At 34.9% G+C, this 9,525-nt stretch overlaps 1 pseudogene; it reads right to left on the bottom strand.

The window, feature by feature from the left end:
- Window positions 1-7,865, bottom strand: LOC107705765 (deoxyribodipyrimidine photo-lyase-like; annotated as a pseudogene).
- Window positions 7,866-9,525: the final 1,660 nt, after the last annotated feature.

Below are 9,525 nucleotides of genomic sequence, written 5' to 3'. Positions count from 1 at the left end.
TCAGTCTGTTATCTGTGGGGAACAGTGACACCTGTCTCTGGTTGGGGTACGTCTGGCCCGGCCGCGCAAGACTGTGGGTTGAGGCAAACCCTCCAGAAGACACCAGTCTATACGGGTTATCTTGCCTGTCTGGATCCTCTGAGTGGTGTTTAAACTCCATGCGGGTGATTACTGGGAGGAGAAACCCAGTTCCTTCACGACTCACAACATCCTCCATACTGCCCAGAGCTTCCTGCACCAGCCTTGCAGGAACAGGTACCATGTCACAGCCTGATCGCTGGTCTACAAACTCCCAAAAATGCCTTCTCACTGACGCAACATCCTGTAGAGACTGTGCACGTCGCTCATCAAGGTCAATAATGATCCGCTCTGGGTAGTTGCTGCCTAAAACCACACCTGTGAACAGAAAGCGATAGATGAGATAATTGTGATTTAGTTTTTAATTAAAGCCAACCCATTTTATCTCCATAATGTGATGTCTTTCCAAGTGATAAAAAAAGGTATGGAACTTGATTTTATTGGGAATACTGGTGGATAATATAACCAAAATCCTATATTGCAATATGAGTAATTTATTTGACAATAGTTATTTTTGCTGGAAATAAGATAACGTTATGTGTAATCTACTGTGTTAGTGAATACACACCAAGTCACCAAGACAAAATTGAATTGTAATTGTCCGATTTAGTGCAATAAATTGTGAAAAAAGACTGCAATTCAGTACTCGCATACTGTCAGGGGGCTTTAAGTGCTTGCACTTGGGTGTCCTTCAAAACAGTGTGTGAACACAGTTCTCTTCTGTGTCTATTTGCACGCTTAAAATCATTTTTAAAGGACTTTTTAAACATATTCATCACCTTTTAACTGCAATAAAATGCAAAAAACAACAACAACTCTGTATTCACATGCTATCTATTCACCAGCGACTTTATGTACATGTGCACACAGAAAACCGTCTTAGAACAGTGTGCTAGCTGAATTGTCTTTTGTGTGTTATCAAGCCAAAACTGCTAAAAATCACTTGACTGTTCAAATGGGCAGAGCTTAATAAGCATGAAAAGAAAAAAATTGTAACGGTGCCACACTGCAATGGCACATAGAAATGGTTGTCAAATTTCTACCGGTTTATCGGTATATCAACGAACCCTTAATTGGAAATTAACCAGCATTTTTGCTGGATTCTTGTGCATTTTCAGTTATTTGACCACTACAAATATGAAACTCTAAAATGACCTTGAAGCATTTGCATGTGATATTAGCAGTGTATCTCATTTAATCTGTTTCAGTCCACGATAACCATGAACATATTATGTAGTGTAACAAACCTGCTCTACGCAGCATTGATGCTGGGCACTTCCAGGGCTTATGGATGAGGTTATCAGGAAGTGCTTTCAGTTCAGGACACCACTGTCGCACAAAGATGCCATAGGGGTCACAGGTCAGCGCTGCATCAACAGGGTGCATTACGAAGTTCCAGTGATCCAGTCCACACATTCCTCCATTCTACCACATCATGGCATCTATGGCAACATCAGCATCTACCAGCGTGTCCTGCAAAATGGAGAAAGAGTGTTGAGATGCCATGTTGGATGGTCATCATTACAGGTCATTTCTGATAAAGTCGACACATTCTCTATCAACAAACCAGAAAGCCAGTGTCTGAATGATGAACTCGGTGGCACAATGCTTCTGTGTTGCAGATGGTTGCCAGGGTGTTGCTATTTGGTTTCTAGGGTACTTTGGCTGGTTGCTAGGTGGTTTCTTACTGGATAAAAAGTCAAAATAGCCTACTCCCAAGTGAGAGCTATTGGATTATTTAATGTGGAAAAATATTACACTTTTTTTTTTACGCTCTATGATTTTTATAAGGCTTTTTAAAAATGCCGGGTAGCCGGTGTTTTGTATGCGTTTGGCCAATCAGTGTAGACATACGTCCCTGGTAGTTCCTATAGAACTGTTTTAGACCCTACTCTGAAGTAGGAGCTAATTTAGTTCCTCCAAACGAAGTTCCTAGAACTAAATATGTTCCTACGGTGTGAACACACCAAAAACCGGGAACTTCCACCAATAGTTCTAGGAACTATGAAAAGGTTCCTCCGGTGTGAAAGCACCCATGGTTAGAGGTTTTGCAGTAGCTGTAGCATCGCATTATTATGAAAGCTTATTTTGGCCCAAAAAATTAAAATATAAAAAATGATTACAACTTTTATCTCACAATTCTGACATTTTTTCCTCACAGTTTTGACTTATTTTCTCAGAATTGCGTTTATATCTCTGAATTGCAAGTTTATAATCACAAAACAGCAAGTTATAAACTCATTTACATCTTGCAATTAAGACTTTTTTTCTCAAAATTCTGACTGCAATTGTGACTTTTCTCATTATTAAAAGATCACATCTCGCAATTGTGATTTTTCTCAGAAATAATAAATGAAATTACAAGACATAAACTTACAATTATAAGGAAAAACTCCGAATTGTGAGATACAAACTTATTTTTGTAAGGATTTAGTGTCTTCTGCATGTCTCACTTGAAACCAGCGGTATCCTTCCTGCCAGGGAATATGCAGATAAGCGATGAGGAAGGAGGCCACCACGTGTCTCATGTTCATCCAGCCAGTTTGCCACAGCTGTCTCATTGCCGCATCTTCCAGCGGGTATCCTGTCCTTCCACGCTGCCATGCCTTCAGATGGACAGGGTCTGAACTCCAACGCAGAGCCTGCACATGGGAGTATGCAAATGTAATTGCAAATGTAACTTGTAACAATAATTGCATAACTAAATTGATACATTTTCTGATGCCGCTAAGTTTCTAGGATGTTGTGGGTGCCTGTTTTATTATCCGACAGGCAAAAATCATAAATCTGATCAAGTAATAGCACTTCTCTCCTCAGCAAGTAACATGGTTTGAAGCCAAAATCCCATTCTTATTGGAATCATGTCTTTGTGGTTTTTCTGCTGATTAAGGGATAATACAAGACTTCTTCACCTTACAAATGGTTTTCGAAAGCAAAAATATTATGAAATGCATCACATTTTGTGAGAAAGTGTGATGTGTAAAACAGGCACTATTTTTTAAATCAGCACCCCTAAATTATTAAGAAACCAATATTGGATTTCAGTCAGCAAATATGAAGCAGGACGGTTCTATAAATATGAATCTTGCCTTGTATGGTGGCCTGAGGGACTCCCAGGGCAGGTTTGGGAAAAGGCACAGCTGCCAGTACGCCAGGTCCCTCCAGGCCAGTTTGCGCTGGAATTTGGGAGGTCCCATAATAGGCTGCGTGCACTCAGCTGTCCAAAGTGCAAATATGGAGATAGAGAGCTGGTGTTGTGCTCATCCGCACGACTTGACTCCTTCTCATAACGGTACACACCTACAGTGAAGTCAATTGATGAACGCAAAATGATGGATCGGCTTGTAATGCTGCTATATTAATTATTATTATATCTCGCAGGAAGGCCTCAAGACGGGCCAGAGCTCCTTCCTCACTGAAGTACCATGATTTCCGAATGTTCACGGTCCAGTCAATCTGTCAATACCACATCACAAAAGCACTTTGATCATTTAAAATGGCAACATACAGTCTTAGGGACCGTTCACTCAGAACACAATTTTTGCATCCAGCTGCACTACTTTTCTATTGCTTTTCTACATTATGTGAACTCGTTAGACGGTAGTTTTTGACCGTTACAATTACACCTTGCATCTCTTGCAGTGTCTTGCACATGACACAACGTTTAAAAAACCCCCACAGCGCTCATGTTTAAATAAGTTAAACTTTCAAAAACGTGTCTCAAGTCTCAAGAAAAATGCACTCTGTGTGAATGGAAACTAAGGTTACATAAAGACAGTACTTTCTGATGGTTAGTTAATAATAAAACAAATTCATCCTAGTAAATTCAAATTATTATCCAAATATTGTTTTATATGACACGTGATACACATTTCAGCATAGAATAAGCATAGATACGATAGATAAGATAGATTATAAAAATAGTGATATTAATTAGTATATTAACGTTAAAGTATAACTAGAGTTATTAGTTAACTGAAACTAAAACTAACTGCTTTAACATATCATTAAAGCATACAACAGACTTTACAGTTTTATTCCTATCTAAATTATGAAGGTTTTACGGAGGGGTTCAAGCCTAAAACATGATGAAATGTATTTTTTTCTGGCTGTTGACATTATTTTCTGATTTGTGGGATGATAAAAAGAGATATCCAAAACCATCTCTGCTTTATCCAATATGCAGGTTTCTGTTCAGGAAATGTATGCAAATTAGTTCATATTTAATTAGACACAGGCCTCGTTTGCATATTTAAACATAACATTTCAGAAATGCATCATTTGCATAATTAAACATAATTTTTCAGAACAATTGTAACACAATTATCTTAATTTACTGTGATTAATAAACTGGGGAAAGTATGGCAATATCTATATTAGTAAAAAAATTTTTACCCTACTCACCTGTAGTGTCTTGCTTTAAGGCATAATTAATATACTTTAAAATATAATTTATTCCCGTGAAGCAAAGCTGAATTTTCAACATCATTACTCCAGTATAAAGTGTCACATGATCCTTCAGAAATCATTCTAATATGCTGATTATCAGTGATACTTTAAAATATAATTTATTTCTGTAATGCAATGCTGAATTTCCATCAGCCATTACGCCAGTATAAAGGGTCACATGATCCTTCAGAAATCATTCTAATATGCTGATTTATTATCAGTGTTGAAACTTTTGTGCTGCTTAATATTTTTTTTTTTTTTGGAACCTGTGATACTTTTTTCTTTGATTCTTTGATTAATAAAAAGAACAGCATTTATTCAAAATATAAATCTTTTCTAAAATTATAAGTCTTTACTATCACTTTTTATCCATTTAACACACTCTTGCTGAATAAAAGTATTAATTTCTTTAAAAAAATTAATAAAATACTGACTTTTGAATAGTAGTGTATATTGTAACACAACATTTCTATTTTGAAAAAACACTGTAAGAATCCTGAAATGTGTTCACATCAAGACTAGCAATGTGCGCTAGTAAAGTAAATAAAGTCAATTTTGATTTCATGCGGACTTTAAAGTTAAAAGTTACACACTTTTTTTGTGCGCGCGCTGTACAAGTCTGGTATAAAGAATGTTTTACTCAGGTGGCCGAAATGTCCGAGAAAAGTTATGCTCAGCAAGAAAAAAAAATTAGAGGGAACATTGATCCTGATCGAGCATTTTGCAGCTGCTCCTCCCCCTCGGTGTGGCACGTGTTAATCCAAACATATGAATCCATCAGAAGCATTTTTAGGAAGAGAAATAGACTTTTCAAAAACATTTTCTATAATTATCTCTGTAAGTTTCTCTCTCCTGCTGTACAGACACACGATGACCTTTGACTTAAGTAGATTTTATAAAACATAAGTTTAAAAGCTTACATTTGGGTATTCATCCATTTATTTGCCAATAATCAGTAAGCAAAGAAAAGTCTATCACGAATTTCATTTCATCCCTTTATTTGAAAATATGTTGTAATGTAATATGATAATTAATCAATAAATTAATAATGAATCATAATACATTTTATTTTCTAAATTTATTTATAGGGCCTTATTAATTTACATTAACATAAAGTAAAAAAAAAAATAGACCTGGCTGTAACTTTATGTATATATATCTAATAAATAAAGTATATAAGAATATTATTTGTTGGGATTTATTTATTTATTTATTTTTAATTTTGTAATTTATTTATTGCTTGCTGGTTTGCAATTTCACAGCTTTTTTAGCTTTGATATTTGAAGTGTTTTGCGGAGACAAAAAAGTGCAGTTAAGTGTTTGTACCAGCAGAGGGTGACTGCAATAATACCATCTAAAATATTGCTAGCCACAGAGGCTATAATATTAAAATTAATATAATAATTATTTCATATATTATAATTTATATTCCATATATTATTTCATTTTATATAATTTATATCATAGATCATATATTATAATTATTTCATATAATTTTTATTTATATTAAATAGATGACAACCCTTCTATATTGTACAAATACATATATTTGACTGGTTCAATAATTACATAATAACAATTAAATGGCTTATGGCTTCAGTGCTCTTTTAAAACATATTCATCGACTCTCTTTGAAGCTCAGACAGATATACTCACACATAGAGACACATATATGCAGCAAATGATGTAAAACAATGTGTTACTATCTTTTTCTTTCATGTGTATTGACTTACAAGTGGACTAAAGCCTTTCTAAAGAGGAACAGATAGCTTTCAAATGAAAATTGAACAGGGAGCTTGTGTTCGAGGACAGTGCAATCAATAATGTTTAGACGGCAGAACAAGTCTAACAGACAGCAGATCAATACAGACGAGCCCCCACCTCCCTCCGCTCTGTCCCACTGACCTCATCCTATGATCTGATCAGCTCTTTATTTAAAGCTCAGCGGCCGCTGAATGAAGGGCCGATTAGAGAGAAAGAGACTGAGAGTGGCCAGAAAGCAGTTCACCATTTCATTGGGTGACAAAAAAATCTAAATGTCACATAAAACCCCAAATAAACTAGATTTGGATATTTTCGAAAGAAACTGTGCACTCTCAGAAAAAAAGGTACAAAAGTTGTCACTGGGGCGGTACCTTTTCAAAAGGCACACCTTTGTACCTAAAGAGTCCATATTGGTACCTTAAAGGTACATATTAGTACCTAAAGTGTACATATTAGTACTTAAAAGGTACAAAAGTGTACCTTTTGAAAAGGTACCGCCCCAGTGACAGCTTTTGTACCTTTTTTTCTGAGAGTGTGAGTGTATTAAACACAAGTTAAGCTTAATCGACAGATGTTGATTACTACAAAATATATGCCACTAGCACTACCATAAAAAATGAATTACTTAAAAAGATAAAATCAGCATTATAATGAGGCACTAGAAGTAAATGGGGCCAATTTCGAAGGGTTTATGAGAAGAAATGCAAAAAACATTCAAAAATTATTTATTAATATTATATGAAATATAAAGCTGCTTAAATCATAATTATTGTGTGTGTATACTGTGTATATATATATATATATATATATGCCATTTAGCAGATATTCTTATATATGTGTATATATATAATTTCATTAAATATATACAATTTCATTTAGAAATTGCTATTAAATTTAATAAAGAATTACAAAGAAACAGCAAGTAACTGTTTAAACACACTGAATTAAACATGACACTTTGATGCAGAAAGACTGAAATTGTATTTCTTGTAAAACCTACTCAAATAATCTTATTTACAACACTTTAGCAACTAGCAACTACGTAACAATGTGCAGATTCCAGTAAATACATTTTCCTTTTAAAATGACTGAATTAATATTCAGTAATAATAATGTCGATTTGACTGCACTATTGAGAACAAAACTTAAAAGGAGTTGAATATTGGCACTACTGTTTTATGTAGACCTGCTTTATATATGAAATTGAATTTGGATCATAATTAATGAATTTTGCAACATGAAAATCATTGTTTTCTATGTATCACTGTAAAGCTACTTTGACACAATCTGCAAAGCGAATTTTATACGACTTGACATAAACACATCTCAGTTTAATTTATTCAGAGGAAAACTCTTGGTTGTCAAACAACACGCTTTGCAGGTAAAACAGAGTGAGTGAAAGGAATCAAAGGAAATAAAAAGATGAGTAAAGGAAATAAAGCTATCAAGGCGTGTAAGTGGAGTCATATATGGAGCGTGTTGCCATGGAAATGCAGGGAGTGATTTCAATTGGCTGCTTCGAGTCTGACCTCTGATTTGAGTGAATGCTCATTCAGAGTCATATGAGGTGACATCTTTCTCCAGTGCTGGATGGCCTCAACCCAAAATCCTGGACAAAATCAAATGTACTATCTGCTCTTTATTTCCTATGCGTTCTATTCTGCATGTTTTCATGTGCAGTAAGTATATGTCTGTGCATCTGTCTCTCTTAAGCCTCTTTCTCTGGCTCTCTCATTAACGCTCCGCTCAGACGCTGTATAGCAGGTGACAGGGAGAACTAATCGCTCTGAAGATTAAAAATAAATGAAGAGAAACGTATTTTAGAAAAACGGTGGAACGAACATCATAAATCATCCAGCCTGGATCAGGTTCCTCCTCACTGTCCGCACACTGACACACACGCACACACGCAGACAAATTACATTACTGAAATCACATTACTGCTGCCTTTCAGGAAGGACGCACGAAGGGGAAAAGAGAGAGAAGGTGACAGAGAGAAAGAGAGAGGGAGAGTCATATTAGACGAGGCTTTAAAGTGACAGATCTGGAAAACAGAGGATTTTGTATCCAAAAGCTTGTGTAGACTGCAAAATAATAATAATAACTATTATTATTATTAGTAGTATTACGGTTTGCAGTTTACACAAGCTTTAATACATCTATAATAATAATAATAATAATAATAGAACTGCTTAAATAGACTGAATAATAATAATAATTACTATTATTATAACTATTATTATTGTTTGCCGTTATCTAATAATAATAACTGCTGAAACAGACTGCATATTATTATTATTATTATGCATGTTTTCATGCACAGTAAGTATATGTCTGTGCATCTGTCTCGTATAAGCTTCTTTTTCTTGCTCTAATTATTATTATTATTTTGCAGTCTACACAAGCTTTATTATATAACATAATAATAAAGATAATATAGCTGCTTAAATAGGCTGTAAAAATACTACTACTAATAATATAACAATAATCATCAACTTTTCTCATAATTAATCATGTATTGAATCATGTGCTGAATTAATTATATTAGGTATCTTGTTATTATACTCAAAAAGGCTTGGTTTTATGTTTCTTAAAATGTATCATAATTTAATCACAATTTAATCTACATTAATTCTAAATTTGATAAGACTTTTGTCACGTAATGTAAATGTTTATTCTTATTATAACATTGGAAACATTCCTTGTGTTTTTTCCATGTTTTTTTTTTTTTTTTAAGTTTTCAATCATGAAGGTCATTCTTTGGCTTTCAGTGGAGCTGATGATGTGACCTCGTATAGCATCTCTAGAGGGAACATCTTGAGTTTGTGTTCTAGGACATAAAAATAATTCTGCATACTTATATTCACAGTCACAGCCAGGGCATTCCTTTAATGCTTATGCCTCAAATAATGAGTTTGCAGCAGCAGTTGACTCCCAACTGGCACAGGCTGCAGATTTCTAACTGTCCTCTGGAGGTCACTGTTTGACAGTGAGTGCAGCATCCACGGGACAGCAGCTGAATCACAGCCTGCAGAGAGAGAGAGAGAGAGAGAGAGAGAGAGAGAGAAGACAGAAAATGTCAGACATTATTTGTGACTTTTTGTCACAGCAGTATGTGTTTGTGTTTATGTGCTCATTTTTCTGTGTTTTTCGAGAGGCGCTGTTAGAGACGCAGGAAAAGGACAAATGGATAAAGAAAAAATAGCAAAAATAAAATGAACAGAGTAACAACAA

Source organism: Sinocyclocheilus rhinocerous, unplaced genomic scaffold, assembly GCF_001515625.1.
Source record: "Sinocyclocheilus rhinocerous isolate Xijiao unplaced genomic scaffold, SAMN03320098_v1.1 scaffold834, whole genome shotgun sequence".
Classification (NCBI taxonomy): domain Eukaryota; kingdom Metazoa; phylum Chordata; class Actinopteri; order Cypriniformes; family Cyprinidae; genus Sinocyclocheilus; species Sinocyclocheilus rhinocerous.
The sequence above is the reverse complement of the archived record's forward strand: the minus strand, read 5'-3'. Positions and strand labels throughout refer to the sequence as shown.